Below are 14,873 nucleotides of genomic sequence, written 5' to 3'. Positions count from 1 at the left end.
AATTAGCATTAGGCTGAACACCTGCTTTCCAACTCAGGGCAGAATAGTAATATTTTAGAACATACTCATCATACAATGACTTCAAGAAAGGGGAGCATCTATTTTAATTTTTCTTTATTTAGTACCTTTGGGCAGAGAAAACTTCCCAAAGGAGAAACAGTCGAATTAATTCTAGAAGAATATGTGTAGGATGAGTTGGAAGAGGTGAGTGGGTAAATTTTTTCTACAAAGGATCATATGGGAAATAATCTTGGCTTTGCAAACCATACAGTCTCTGAAGCAACTATTCAATTGCTGTTTTTCTCATAGTGCAAAAGCAGCTGTGGACAATATGTAAACAGATGAGCATGGCTGAGTTCCAATAAAATTTTATTTTCAAAAACAGGAAACAAGCCAGATTTAGTGTGCAGGGGTTGGTTTGCCAGTTTCTGCCCCAGATCACTGAATTTTTTTAAAAAATTATTGTTGAATGTATTATAGATGTTCCTCATTTTTCCCCTATTTACCCCCTCTTCCCCACTCACACCCCCCTCCTGCCATTTCCCACACTTGTCTGTGTCCATTGGTTATGTATATATACATATATGCTCTTTGGTTTATCTCTTCCCATCCCCCACCCCCTTCCTTTTGAGGTTTGTCAGTCTAACAACCAATTTGTACTTCTCAATCCCTTTACCTATTCCCCCAACCCCCACCCATCTGGCAACCAACAAAATGTTCTCTGTATCTATAAGAATGCTTCTGTTCTGCCTGTTCATTTTGTTTGTAGATTCAGTTGTCGATAAATATGTATCAATTGCCATTTTGTTTGTTCATATATTTTATCTTTTTCTTCAAGAAGACCCTTCAACATTTCATATAATAATGGTTTGGTGGTGAACTACTTTAGCTTTTTTTTTTGACTGGGAAAGTCTTTATATGGCCATCGATTCTAAATGACAGCTTTGCAGGATAGAGTAATCTTGGTTGTAGGTTCTTGCTTTCCATCACTCGAATATTTCTTGCTACTCCCTTCTGGCCTGCAAAGTTTCTTTTGAGAAATCAGCTGGCAGTCTTATGGGAACTTCCTTGTAGGTAACTAACTGTTTTTCTCTTGCTGCTTTTAAGATTCTCTCTTTGTCTTGAACCTTTTGCATTTTGATGATGATGTGTCTTGGTGTGGGCCTCTTGGGGTTTATCTTGTTTGGGACTCTCTGTGCTTCCTGGACTTGTATGTCTGTTTCCTTCACCAAGTTAGGAAAGTTTTCGGCCATTATTGTTTCAAATAGGTTTTTGATTTCTTGTTCTCTCTCTTCTCCTTCTGGCACCCCCAAGATGCGAATTTTGGTACGCTTGAAGTTGTCTCAGATGTTCCTTACGCTATCCTCATTTTTTTAAATTCTTTTTTCTTTTTACTGTTCTGATTGGTATTTTTTACTTCCTTGTATTTCAAATCGATGGTTTGCTTCTTGGCTTTACCTACTCTACTATTGAATCTGTGTAAATTATTCTTTTTTTTTTTTTTTTTTTTTTGTGGTATGTGCCCTTAGCGGGAACCGAACCTGGGACTCTCTGGTCCGCAGGCCGATGCTCAACTGCTGAGCCAAACTGGCCAGGGCTAAATTATTCTTTATTTCAGTTAGTACCTCCTTCATTTCTAACTGTGCATCCTTCACTTCTGACTCCTCCTTTTTTATGCTCTTGAGGTCCTCACTAAGTTCACTGAGGTTCTTAGTAAGTTCATTGAGCATCCTTATAAACAGTGGTTTGAACTCAACATTTGTTAGGTTGCTTATCTCCATTTTGCTCAGTTCTTTTCCTGGAGTTTTGTTCTGTTCTTTCACTTGGAACCTGTTTCTTTGTCTCCTCATTTTGGCTGCCTCCCTGTGTGTAAGAAGGAGGTGGAACGAGGCGGTGCAGGGTCTCCAGAAGTGCAGGTTTATTGGGAATTAGCCTGCCGGACTACCTCTAAGGAGAGAGTAGCAACCGGCTTGTATAGATAAAGGATTTTTAAATTTAGGGCTGGGGGGGGGGGGTCATTCAGCTGAGGAGACATGGTCGTCTTGGGTTGGTCAGGCCTGGGGTCTCCCGAGTTCTTGATTGGTTGGGGGCTGGGGTCTCCTGAAACTTGTTTTTCTTGTCGAGTGACTGTTTATAGTTTTGGGTGGGTTAGGGTGGTTCCACCATTCCATTCTGCCTGACTGGAGTGATGGGTTTTGGTTTCTTGGAATGAGAGGCTTAGGGCAGTAATATGGAAGTTAAGAGCTATCACGTGTTTGTTTCTGTGTATTACTTAACAAGAGGTATGGGGCTAGCTGAGACCAGATGCTGCTTGTTTGAAATAATTTAAGAAAATCTGAAGCAGGATCCAAGACTGGCCAATCCTTTCGTAAAGCAACTGGCAACAGCTTAGGTGGGCCTGAAAGTTGGGTGGGGCGGGGCCTCAGGGAGTCACCAGGGCAGGGCTACCAGTGTGAGCCAGGTTGCTGGAGTCCCAGATATGGCGGCTGTCTGCCACCCCAGGGAAGGGCTCCCAAAAGAACAAAGGCCTCTGATAACACATCTATCCAGGAGAAAGCTGCCTCTCCAGCCCTCTCTCCAATACCAAACAACTCAGTTCTTCCCCATATGTCTCTGGTGCCTTTCAAGCTGCCTCCCCCACGCTTAAGCCTGGAGGGTGCGAGTCCAAGTAAGTCAGTGCATTGGCCCTTAAAGGGGAGCTGCCTGGGGCTCCAGCTGCCTCAGCCTCCCTGAGCCTCTGTTCCTGCTGTTTTTTCCAGCCAGAACTTATGGGGACTTCTCTTCCTGGTACTGGAACCCTGAGCTGGATGCCTGGTGTGGGATGAGGGCCCCTTAGTCCTCAGGGAGGACCTTCCCAGCCGGGGTATCTTTCCAATTTTTTTCCACCACACGTGGGTGTGGGACCAGCCCGTCTGCCTCCTCCCCTCCTACCAGTCTCCATATGGCTGCTTCTTTAATTTTGTAGTTGTAGGACTTCCATTCAGCTTGATTTCTGGTGGTTTTGAATGATGGTTGTTCTGTAGTTTAGTTGTAATTTTGATGTGGTTGTGGGAGGACGCATACCGGGTTTACCTATGCCACCATTTTCAGATTACTGAATTTTTTAAACTGCTGATTAAAATCACCATTTTTTAAAAACTCATGACAGCCCAGACGGTATGGCTCAGTGGTTGAGCACCGACTCATGCACCAAGAGGTCGCTGGTTTGATTCCTGGTCAGGGCACATGCCCAGGTTGTGGGCCCAATCCCCAGTGAGGGGCATACACGGGGCGGCCAATCGATGTTCTCTCTCATCAATGTTTCTGTCTCTCTCTCCCTCTCCCTTCCTCTATCTTTAAAATCAATAAAGAAAATAAAAATAAATAAAAACCCATGATAGAGCAAGAAAATTTCAGATCTTTTTATATGGGTATGCTTTTGATGGATTTAGTGGTTTTGATGGTTTCAAAAGGAATCAGTCTGAAAGAGAATTATTGTTACCTGTTTTGTGCTTCTCTTCATTCCAGTAGAGGAATAACCTTATCAAGGCATGTAGCTTACTATTTAAATAGAAAAGTAAATTTAATGTTCTTAAATCTTGTATTTCGAATGTAAATTTGATTAAAAAAGAGTTATGCGATCTGAACCATGACTAGATGGAAAGATCATAAATTTGAGGAATTAGAAAATTCTATTTTCCTTACTGTGGAGGGGAAACTGATGAAATAATAGAGTAGTTCCTATTTTAAGTTTTGGAATTTCTATCCATTGACAGATGTATGAATAGTTTGTTTTGGGGGAAGGGTTGACGTTTTATTTTTAAAAATTAAAAATATCTGGACTAACATAAACTGTTGACTTTTTAAAATATAGAGCGTTAAATGTACACATCATCTTACTTATACTTAAAAAAACTCAGTTTTGATGATAGCTATTATCACTTTTTTATACCATGGCAAAAACATCCTAAAAAATATGTTTAACTTATATGTACATGTAATCTAGGAAAGCAGCTGTATTGGGTATTATGATCCTTACTTTCAGATGTAGCATAACACAGAGAGAGATCTGGGAGATTGTCTTTCCAAGTCCAGCAGAGCTACAACCAGAATCTAGATTTTTAGACTCTGAGTCCATACTCTTGAACTGTACCATATTTATCCAACTGCCCTCTTAGATATGTAAACTTTTCCAATTCTCTCAATTGCTTTACAAATTTAAAACACTGCAACTAAAAGAACAAACTATTTCATTTACAGTTGCAACTTAGGACTACTTTTTGAAAATCACAATGAAAAAATTATGTGTTTTGGGCAGATCATTTTATCTATATAATGAAGGGGTAGAAATGGATCTGGGTTTTTAAGCTGTGCTCTAAGGATTCCTAAAAGCTCAGGTGAATTTCAGAAATCAGAGGTCCTTGAATAGGCTTAAGTTTCCCACAATGAATGTCATGGTTTTGACCCAACATGAAAATTTAGACTGTTTAGGAAGATTATGCACCAGTTTTAATATTTTATTTTGTTATAGTAGTGATTCCTGTAGAACTTAGCTGGAAAAGAATTACTAGGCTAAATAATTTACTAGGCAAGATCATTTTTATTTCAGCTTTTATACTTTGTGACACTCTGATTTAAGAATCAAATCAATATCTAAATGTGAAAAATCTGTAAAGAGAATAGCAAGAAATTATATTTTTTCAAAAGAAAAATAATTTTGATTAATTCCATTTATTGATAATTTTAATATAATTTACCTTGCATCTGTCCCAAAATCAATAGTTTTCATGCTATTCCATAGTGTTAGAGTAACTTAAACACTTGTATGTGCTTAATGAACATTGAAAATTAGTTGAATGAATGAATGTCTCTATGACTATAGACTTAAAGGCTCTGGACAGGAGGATTCAAAGACCCTAGAGATAAGTGTCATGCAACAACATAGCCGGACCTGGCTCTGGAACCAGGCTTCCATTCCCGACCAATGTTCTTTCCTTTAATGAATATTTTTTTATTGTGGCAAAATATGCATAACGTAAAATAACCATTTTAACTATTTGTAAGTGTACAGTTCAGTGGCATTAAGTACATACATGTTTGTGCAACCATCACCACTATCCACCACCAGAACATTTTCTTCTTTTTTTTTTATCCTCACCCGAGGATATTTTTCCATTTTTTGTACAGATAGAGTGGGAGGGAGAGAGAGGAAGGGAGAGAGAGAGAGAAACATCGACGTGAAGGGACACATCGAGTGGCTGCCACCCGCACGACCAACCAGGGCCGGGGACAAACTGCAACCGAAGTACGTGCCCTTAGCGGGAACCGAACCCGGGTCTCTCCAGACCGCAGGCCGACGCTCTAACCACTGAGCCAAACTGGCCAGGGCCATTTTCTTCTTTTTTATACCATGGCAAAAACATTCTAAAAAATATAAGCTTAATTTATATGAACATGGTAACCTTGGAAACTAGAAGCATTGAGCATTATGATCAAACAATAATTCCCCATATCCCCTCCCCTTGACCCTGGAAACCACTATTCTATTTTCTGTTTCTGTGATATACTTCATACAAGTGGGATGATACAATATTTGCCATTTTATGTCTGCTTTATTTCACTTATAGTGGTTCTCAACTTTCCTAATGCAGCAACCCTTTAATAGTTCCTCATGTTGTATGTGGGCGTATCTGCATGTGGGCGGACCTGCCTGGAGACAGATAGAGGAGCAATGTCTCAGTTCCTAAGACCATTGGAAATATGTTTTCTGATGTTCTTAGGCGACCCCTGTGAAAGGGTCGTTCGACCCCCAAAGGGGTTGCGACCTATAGGTTGAGAACCACTGATAGCATATTCTCCTCAAGGTTCATCTATATTGTAGTATGTGTTAGAGTTTCATTCCTTTTTATGGTTGAATAATATTTCACTGTATATTATTTATATGTATAGACCATATTTTATTTATCCATTCATTCATTACTGCACACTGGGTTACTTCTACCTTTTGTCTACTGTGAATATTTCTATAAGCCTGTTTGTATAAACATCTGTTTAGGCTTGTTTTCAATTCATTTGGGTATGAATCCAGAAGGAATGTGAGGAACCGCTACACTGTTTTTATAGCACAGTACCATTTTATATCTCTACCAGCAATGCACAAAGGTTTGCTCCTGTTTTTCTTTAGCTTCTCACTCAGTTGAAAACTAGTCAGGCTACATCCATTTAGAATGGGTGAACCTTTAGAATAATTTTTTGAGGGACATTAAAGCCCAAGGGAGTGCTTATTGAAAAAGAAAAAATGTTGAAAAATAAGTGCAGGTGAGGATGTGGAGATATTGGGATAGTTAGTTACTTCCCTGATTGCATTATGTTTTATAAGACACTCTTGCAGCAGACCAGAAGGAGATCGGAAGTCAGAGAAATGTGCTTCCCCTGGCCTGGAAAGAATCAAATAGCTGTATTGTGAACTGCTTTTGGGAGCCACGTGACAAGAGACTGCAGGTGGCCTTAGGAACTGAGAGTGGTTCCTAGGAAGAAAACAGGGACCTCAGTCATAGGCTGCAAAGAACAGAATTCTGTCAAAACATTGAGTGAGCTTGGGAGAAGACCCAGAATACCGTATGAGAACTGAAGCTGGGGCAGACATCATGATAGTGATCTTGTGAGACCTGAGCAAAGGATCTGACTATAAGTCTTGCTTAGACACCTGACCATGGAAAATCTAATAAATATATGTTATTTCAAGCTATTAAATTTGTGGTAATTTGATATGCAACAATAGAAAACCAGTACAGAGATATATAGGGGAAAGTCAGGGTACAAGGAAGATCATCTGGTCTAGCTCACCTCTCCAATGGGAAGCCCTTGGACTCCATGGTCACAAGAGTTGTTTGAGGAGTCCTTTCATTCACGTAAATCTCTCCAGTCAGCCAGAAAAGTTGATCCAATCCCAGTTTTTCCCTTAGCCCTACTGCTTCCTGCCTTGACTGGGAGGTACTGGCATGCCAGACTGTTTACTCCTGTGCACCTAGAAGGGCACTCATCAAGTAATCTAACAAAAGGCTCAGTCACTCCTAGTTGTCAACTCAGAGACCATTTCCTCATGGGAAATCCCAGAGCCAGAGATATACAAGTACTGTAGAGACTCAGTTTGGGTAACCATACTAAATAAGCCAGACAACAGCAACAAATCACTAACCACAAAAGTAGAATCATCTGGTCAAAAAGAGGGCACCAAGTTGATCATTTAGGACAAAGGAACCTCTATAAAACAGGAACCAGGAAAGAGTTTGGAGGAAACATTCTGATTCATATTCATAGTGAGACTTGAGAGGATATTGTGTCAATTTAAAAAAAGAAAAGAAAACCCAGGCTTTCGTGGGGGAAAAACAACAACACTGAAAACAAAAAATAATTCTTTGGAAAAATTTTAAACCATAATTGACAAAATAAAGATCTAAATAATGACAGTGAATAATTGACAATTTACGAAAAAAAATATATATATATAGAGAGAGAGAGAGAAAGAAAGAAAGATTATGAGAAAAGATGAGCATCTTGGAGGAAAGCTTTGGAAGTCTAATCTAAAAATAATCAGAGTTCTAAATGCAAGAAAAGGAAACAATAAATAATGAACAATCAATGAAATAGTAAAAGATAACTCTTCAAAGCTGGAGAAAAAATTGTGTGGTACATTGAAAATTTTCACCACATTAAGACAGAATTATTATTATTTTTTATAAAGATATATATTTTCATTTTTTTAGTTTCTTTTTTTTAAATCCTCACCTGAGACATTTTTTTCGTTTTTTTGTTCAGACAGAGCAGGAGGGAGAGAGAGAGGAAGAGAGAGAGAGAGAGAAACATCGATGTGAAAGGGACACATCGAGTGGCTGCCACCCGCACAACCAACCAGGGCCGGGGACAAACTGCAACTGAGGTACATGCCCTTAGCGGGAACCAAACCGGGTCTCTCTGGACCGCAGGCCGACGCTCTAACTGCTGAGCCAAACCGGCCAGGGCCAGAATTATTCTTCAAAAGCCCATTTCTAATATCAAGAGCTGTGATGGGTGTCAGGTTTTACCAGAAGCACAAGGAAAAGCATTGTAACTCAGAATCCTAGATATTCAGAGATTCAGAATATAATAGTGTAACAACCATGTATACTTTTACGATAATTGTTTTAAAAAATATTTAGTTAAAAAAATTGATTAGAGTAAAATCATTAGAAAGGAAAAGACACAACATACAAGAAAGGGCAGTAATTAGTAAAAATTGAATAAAATTCAGAGTTAAAATGAATTTTGATAAATGAAGTGTGATGCAATTAAAAGTAATCTAGAAAAAGCAGTTATATTGTATAAAAATAATGATTAAAGCATCTGGAAAATTGGGCAGATTATTCAATAAAATCTGAGAAAAGGAAAAGAATGGAAGGGAAAAGTAAAAGCTTGCAAAAGATTCCGACTGGGACAGCAAGGAGTGACCATAGCTCCCATTTGATGATAGATTCTGATGGATAAATACAGGGTCAGATTCTTTTGTTAAAATACAATAATGACCACTAGTAGAGTTAAAATAATATGTAGACTTGCCTAGTCAATAAAGGAAAGAAAAGAGCACATGAAAATTGGTCTAAGGGAGGATAAATAAAGATAGAAGGAAACAACAGTAGGGGAAGGAGAATTTCTGCTAATTTCCTCACACCAACTGCCTTCAACCACACCCTTCTGAGCTTCCCCTCCAGAAGAATCAGCTTCTCCAAATGTACTTGTGGACAGAAACACTGGGTGTTAAAAAAAGGTGGACTCACGATTAACTTCATCTCATCCATCCTTTTTCCTCCCCCTGCCTCTTGTAGGAAAGCTGACTGGGCAGAAGGCCCCGCCAACACTCTCTGCATATACTACAGAGCACGCTCATCACTGCTTCAGGATAGTTGAAAGCAAACAAGAATCTCACCATTCAGATTTGGGCATGAGAGGAGTGGGTGCACCTCCTACACTCCATGTCTAAACTGCATTCTGCTTAGAGCTATTCCAGAGCTCTGCATTTAGGTCCATGTGTAGCTAATAGTAAAGTGGACCTTATTTTCCATTTGCCTGCAGGGCAAAGCCCATGAAAAAAGGAACTGATTGGCTGGACCAGATGATACATTTGGGATTCTTTGAGCATAAAAATATAATGGTTAAACTGTTACAATTTTAAACATGCCTTAACAAGAATGGTTTTAGCCGCAGAATCAACATTAACAGAAAATGGTCAGACCTTAACATGTACAACATAGTAGGTAGTGCATTAAGTGCTTTTGAGGGGAAGGGGAGCAATTGAAACTGTCACCAAATTTGAAGAGTCTGACCCACAAATTTTTCTTTTGTAATTCATTTGTGGGGGAACACTTGGTCCTGGGCATGCAAACATTCAGAGTTGTTCACTGCAGCATTTTCTGCAATAGAAAAACACCAAAAGTAGATAGGTTAAGTAAATTGTGTTATACTCAGTCAGTGGCCATATCCAATGAAAAGAATGAAAGTTAATCTATACATATTAATCTATAAAGTTATATAAAATTAATTTCAGAATATTATATTATCATATGGATGCCTATGCATACACACATGCGTGTGTGTGTGCATATGTGTATTTATCCTTAGAAGGATGTCTGGTAGGATATTATATCTCTGATATCACTTTTTTATTTTTACATTTCTGTATTGTTGACTTTTCCACGATGACAATGTTAACTTCTGATAAAAAAAATTGAAGACAGTATATTTAGTGGAAAAATATTTTTTGGAAGAAAATTATTTTTTCTATTTTATGCAAGGAAATACTCACTGAGTAATCATTTGGTCTTAGCAGCGTTATAGAGGCATTTTCCTAGTTGATTTGTACTTCTTTTTTTCTTTCCCCCATTTAATGAACTCCAAGAATAATAAGCCCATAGGCTCATTCCACTTATTTAGTAATGTTTAAATTTTCCATGTTACAAACTTATTTATTGTTATCTGATAATCAGTATAGCCATATATATTTATAAACTATATATATGTTTAAAAATGAGAATTTATTGCTTCTAAGAGGTATGAAAAGCTTTATGAGCATAATTACGGAAAAATTTAATAGAGTACTAAAAACTAAGTAGAGACAGATGCTACAACCATTATACAAGTGGAAAAGTGAGGTGGTAGGAGCTATGCACACACACTGGCAAAATCAAAGAGTCAGGAACAGATGTAAAATTTTCTATTTTTTCCCAAACAATCATCAAAAAGTCCTTTCCCTCCTCTTGAAACCATTCTGGTCAAAATTCCTGATAGTTCTACCTTTTGATCTACAGTAACTATTAAGTCACAAACAGCAAAAACAATTACTATGCACATACATAATTATTTTGACTTGTCAACAATGTTGCCTTATTTCTATATTTACACTATTTTAAAACTTACACAATACTTCAAAGTCACAGAGATTTTTGTCCTAGATGATAAGCTGAACCGTTTCTATTTAGAATATATATATTTTAAAATGAAAAAATAAGCAAATATAGAAATAAAGGTAGTAACAATGATCATTTAAAAATCAAGGCTGAGAAAGTCTGCCTTACATTAGTCCTGCAGGATTTTAGTAGCTGTTTGCAACCAACCTCTTATGACAGTCAGATTTCTGTGAGTGTGATGGCATCTGCAGCACCTCCCTTTTCTGATCTGTCTTTTGAATCATCTGCAGACTTAACACAGTTAGTAATAACGTCTGCTGAAGGGCAGATTTCGTCCTGACACTCCCAATAGTCGCTTCTACCTAGGGCCACTGACTCAGGCTTCTCTCCTGTTCTGTTTTTCACCAGGCGGTTTTCTCTCTATATATGGTCATAATGCTCACACACATCAGCCTCTTGCTTCCCTAGGAAAACTGGAAAGTGAAATCACATGAACAAAACTTTAGAATACTGTTGGCCATGGTAGTTTCTGGGCTAGTTAGAGTGAGCCAATTATGAAATCAGTTTTGTCTTCATAGAATGGTCTTACTCATCACTGCCCACTTGAAGCAGTGTGTTTCACATAGCAGTTCCGCAGCCTCCTCCCCCCACCCCTGCATGGCTATCACTTGCTGCCCTTGCACCCAGCACCTGGTTCCCATGGGAAGTCAATGCAATGTGCTTTAGATTACTCCATGCGGCCTGTTAGGGTTCCTTTAATAGGGTCACACACCGTCTGCCTTTATGTAATAAAGTCTGTCCACTTTAAGTATATAAATATGTTCAGCAAAGAGGAAGCTCAAGGGAGAACAGTAACCATATGTAAGTCCTCTTGTGTGAGGCATAACTCTAAATAAACTATAAGTAGTTTCCTAGCAAAGTGGGTCATGGAAAAGCCCAGGTTATTCAGAATGACCAGAGATTTAAAGGAAATGTGCAGAAATAAGGTATTTTTAATAGAATCTCATTAGCTTTAAATTGCTGTCTTTCCCTTTTGTTGTTGAACAAAACATATCTTTAAACTAGATATCTAGAAATATTAGACTTCATCAAGGGAATTATAAATAGAATTTTCACCTATATTTCATATTTAAATAAAATATTTATTTTACTTTCTAGTTATAATTAGAAAACATGTAGAAGAACATTGAATGTTGTTAGAATATTGAAGAAATAAGCTTTACCTTCTCTCTGGTGTAGATGTGAGAGCCATTACACATTGTAAGGGAACTATTCATGGTAGAGTGTGTCGCGCAAAATAAATACACAAAGGATGTTGAGTAAAACCATTTTTACTGCATTTTTCAAAATAATTCAATATTAGAGTTATGTTTGAAGTCCACTATCAGCTTTTTTCCATTGAGTTATTTTAAGTACAGTGCTATCCAGAAACAGAAGGATAAACTAGATATCTTCTTAAAGTAACTTTTGGTAACATTTCTCAGCCAGGGTAATTTGAAAGAGTGAAAAAGAGTGTAATGATACTGTATGGCTTTGAGGAACAAGCTCATTGCTACTCATCCTGATCATATCTTCTGTCTATATATTCCCACTGTGCACTCCCAGCCTCAACTCCCTCAACCATGCCTTGCAAAATCAATGAATAAATGAATAAATGAATGAATGAATACATAAATAAATAACGTGTTATAATCAATACAGTTTCACTTCATAATGTCATCATGAACACATTCATTATTATTTGTTCCCACCACCATTTCCTTTCTGGGCAAAAAACCAAAACAAAACAAACAACAACAACAAAACTAAAAACAAACCAAAAACCAAAGTCAATCAAACAAAAAACTTGAAAACAAAACAAAAGAAGCAAAGTACTTGTGCTCAGGTCTCAATAGAGTGGAAATCCTTCCCTCCATTTTTTTTAAGTGAAAGCAGATAGGGATAAAAGTTTTTTTTTTTTTTTTAATTTATATATTTTTATTGATTTAAGAGAGAAGAAGGAGAGGGAGAGGTCGAAACATCAATGAGAGAGACATACCATTGGGCTGCTTCCTGTGCTCCCCCTCCTGGGAATGGAACCATCAACAGGGGCTTGTGCCCTGACTGAGAATTGCACCTACCACCTCTTGGTGCATGGGACAATGCTCAACCAACTGAGCCACACCAGCTGGGCTGCTGGGTTTTTTTTGTTGTTGTTGTTGTTTTTTAATATGAAGTTAGAGGACAAACAGAAACTTGTGAGCCACAATACAGAGTATTCAGTTTTTCCATACTGTGGCTTTCTTTCCTTTTGAATGGGATGGAGAGAAAGTAGTTATTGTCTGCCACCTAGTGTATTGAATTGGAATTGCGTCTTGCCACAAAGATACAGAAGCTAAAATTCATAAAAACAGTGTGCTGGTTTAAATAAGGATTGATGGGTTCAATCAACAATTCTACTTTAAGCTTCAGAGTTCTACAAAAACAATGAAAAGAACACAACGCTGATCATTTATTGCAAAATTGAAGATCAGGAGTTGATCATAAGTCAAGATGTGAAGAATCAAGAAATGATACTTACAGAACCTTGTAATGAATAGAAGTGTGTGATGAGGAAATATGTCCATAATTAATGAATTTATTGCATTCAGAATACTCTGTGGAGCAGTACTTAAAAAGACCTCCGCTAAAGCAAAGCAAGAAAAAAAAAACATATATCAGTGTGCGTTGTCTTTCTGACAGAGCAGACATTCTGGCAGTCACCCAGGCTCAATACTTTGAAAGAACTTTCAACATATCTCTATTTCCTCTTTAGTTTTTTCCTTTGTAATGTTTGTTTTTCCTTCGTTATTTCTCCATTTTTTAATCACTGCTTTTCCATAATACTTTCCTTCTTCTTATCTCTGATCAGTCTACATACTGGTTATCAAACTAATCTTCCTTAAACACGGGATCACTGTTGATTCAAAATATCTGAACACTATTTCTCTCTCTTTCTCCCAAATTATCTTTATCTGGCTTCATTGTTGCTGTAATCTGGTCTCACTCTACCTATACTATTTTATTCCCTTCAACTCGTTGCCAGTCACTTCATGGCTCCTTGAGTAACCCTGTCATTGTTCCCTTGAAGCCTTCATTAATGTAGTTCCTCTCACAGGAATGCCTGTCCTTCCCTTCTTTGGCACACTGAATTGTCTTCAGCGTCCAGGATCCAGCCCAGCTGCTGGTCCAGCATAGACACCCTCCCTTGCCTGTGAAGTCTTAGAGGAATTATAGGTTATACTCTATAACTGAGTACTTGCACAAATACTGTCCAGTGGTTTACTATTATTTCAGAGATTTTAGTCCCATCTCCTCCAAAATCTATTGTGAAGTACTTCAGGCCAGAATCTATTTCTTATTTTGTTTTATTTTATTAAAATTTAAATTTAATTTTTTCATCACCATTTATCCCCTCTATACCCTCTTCCTACCCCCTGCAATCACCACATTGCTGTCCATGTCCATGAGTTCTTTTTTTTTTTTTTTTTTTTTTAATCCTCATCCGAGGACATTTTTCCATTTTTTGTACAGACAGAGTGAGAGTGAGAGAGAGGAAGAGAGAGAGAGAGGGAAACATCGATGTGAAAGGGACACATCGAGTGGCTGCCACCCGCACGACCAACCAGGGCCGGGGACAAACTGCAACCGAGGTACATGCCCTTAGCGGGAACCGAACCCGGGCCTTTCCGGACCGCAGGCAGACGCTCTAACCGCTGAGCCAAACCGGCCAGGGCCATGTCCATGAGTTCTGTCTTTTGTTTTTTTTTTGCTCAATTCCTCCCCCTAACACCCTCCACTCCCACTAAAGTTGTCTGCCCACTATCTATGAGTCTGTCTCTAATTTGCTTGGTAGTTCAGTTTGTTCATTAAATTCCACATATGAGTGAAATCATATGGTACTTGTCTTTATCTGACTGGCTTATTTAATTTAGCATGATGTTCTCCAGGTTCATTCATGCTGTCATAAAGGGTAAAATTTTCTTCCTTTTTATGGCAGAGCAGTATTCCATTGTGTAAATGTACCACAGTCATTTATGAATGGGCACTTGGGCTGCTTCCAAATTTTGGCTATTGTAAATAATGCTGCAATGAACATAGGGATACAAATATTCTTTCAAATTAGTGTTTCAGGTTTCTTCAGATAAATTCCCAGAAGTGGAATCACTGGGTCATAAAAGGCAGTTTCATTTTTAATTTTTTGAGGTAACTCCATACTACTTCCCACAGTGGCTGCACCTATCTGCATTCCCAATAGTGCTCATGGGTTCCCTTTTCTCCACATCCTTGCCAACACTTGTTTGTTGATTTATTGGTGATAGTCATTCTGAAAGGTGTGAGATATCTTATTGTGGTTTTAATCTGCATTTCTCTGATGATTAGTGACATTGAGAATCTTTTCATATGTCGATTGGCCATTTGTATTGGAAACATTTC

The sequence above is a fragment of the Molossus molossus genome, unplaced genomic scaffold (genome assembly GCF_014108415.1).
Source record: "Molossus molossus isolate mMolMol1 unplaced genomic scaffold, mMolMol1.p scaffold_m16_p_1, whole genome shotgun sequence".
NCBI classification, from domain to species: Eukaryota; Metazoa; Chordata; class Mammalia; order Chiroptera; family Molossidae; genus Molossus; species Molossus molossus.
The sequence above is the reverse complement of the archived record's forward strand: the minus strand, read 5'-3'. Positions refer to the sequence as shown.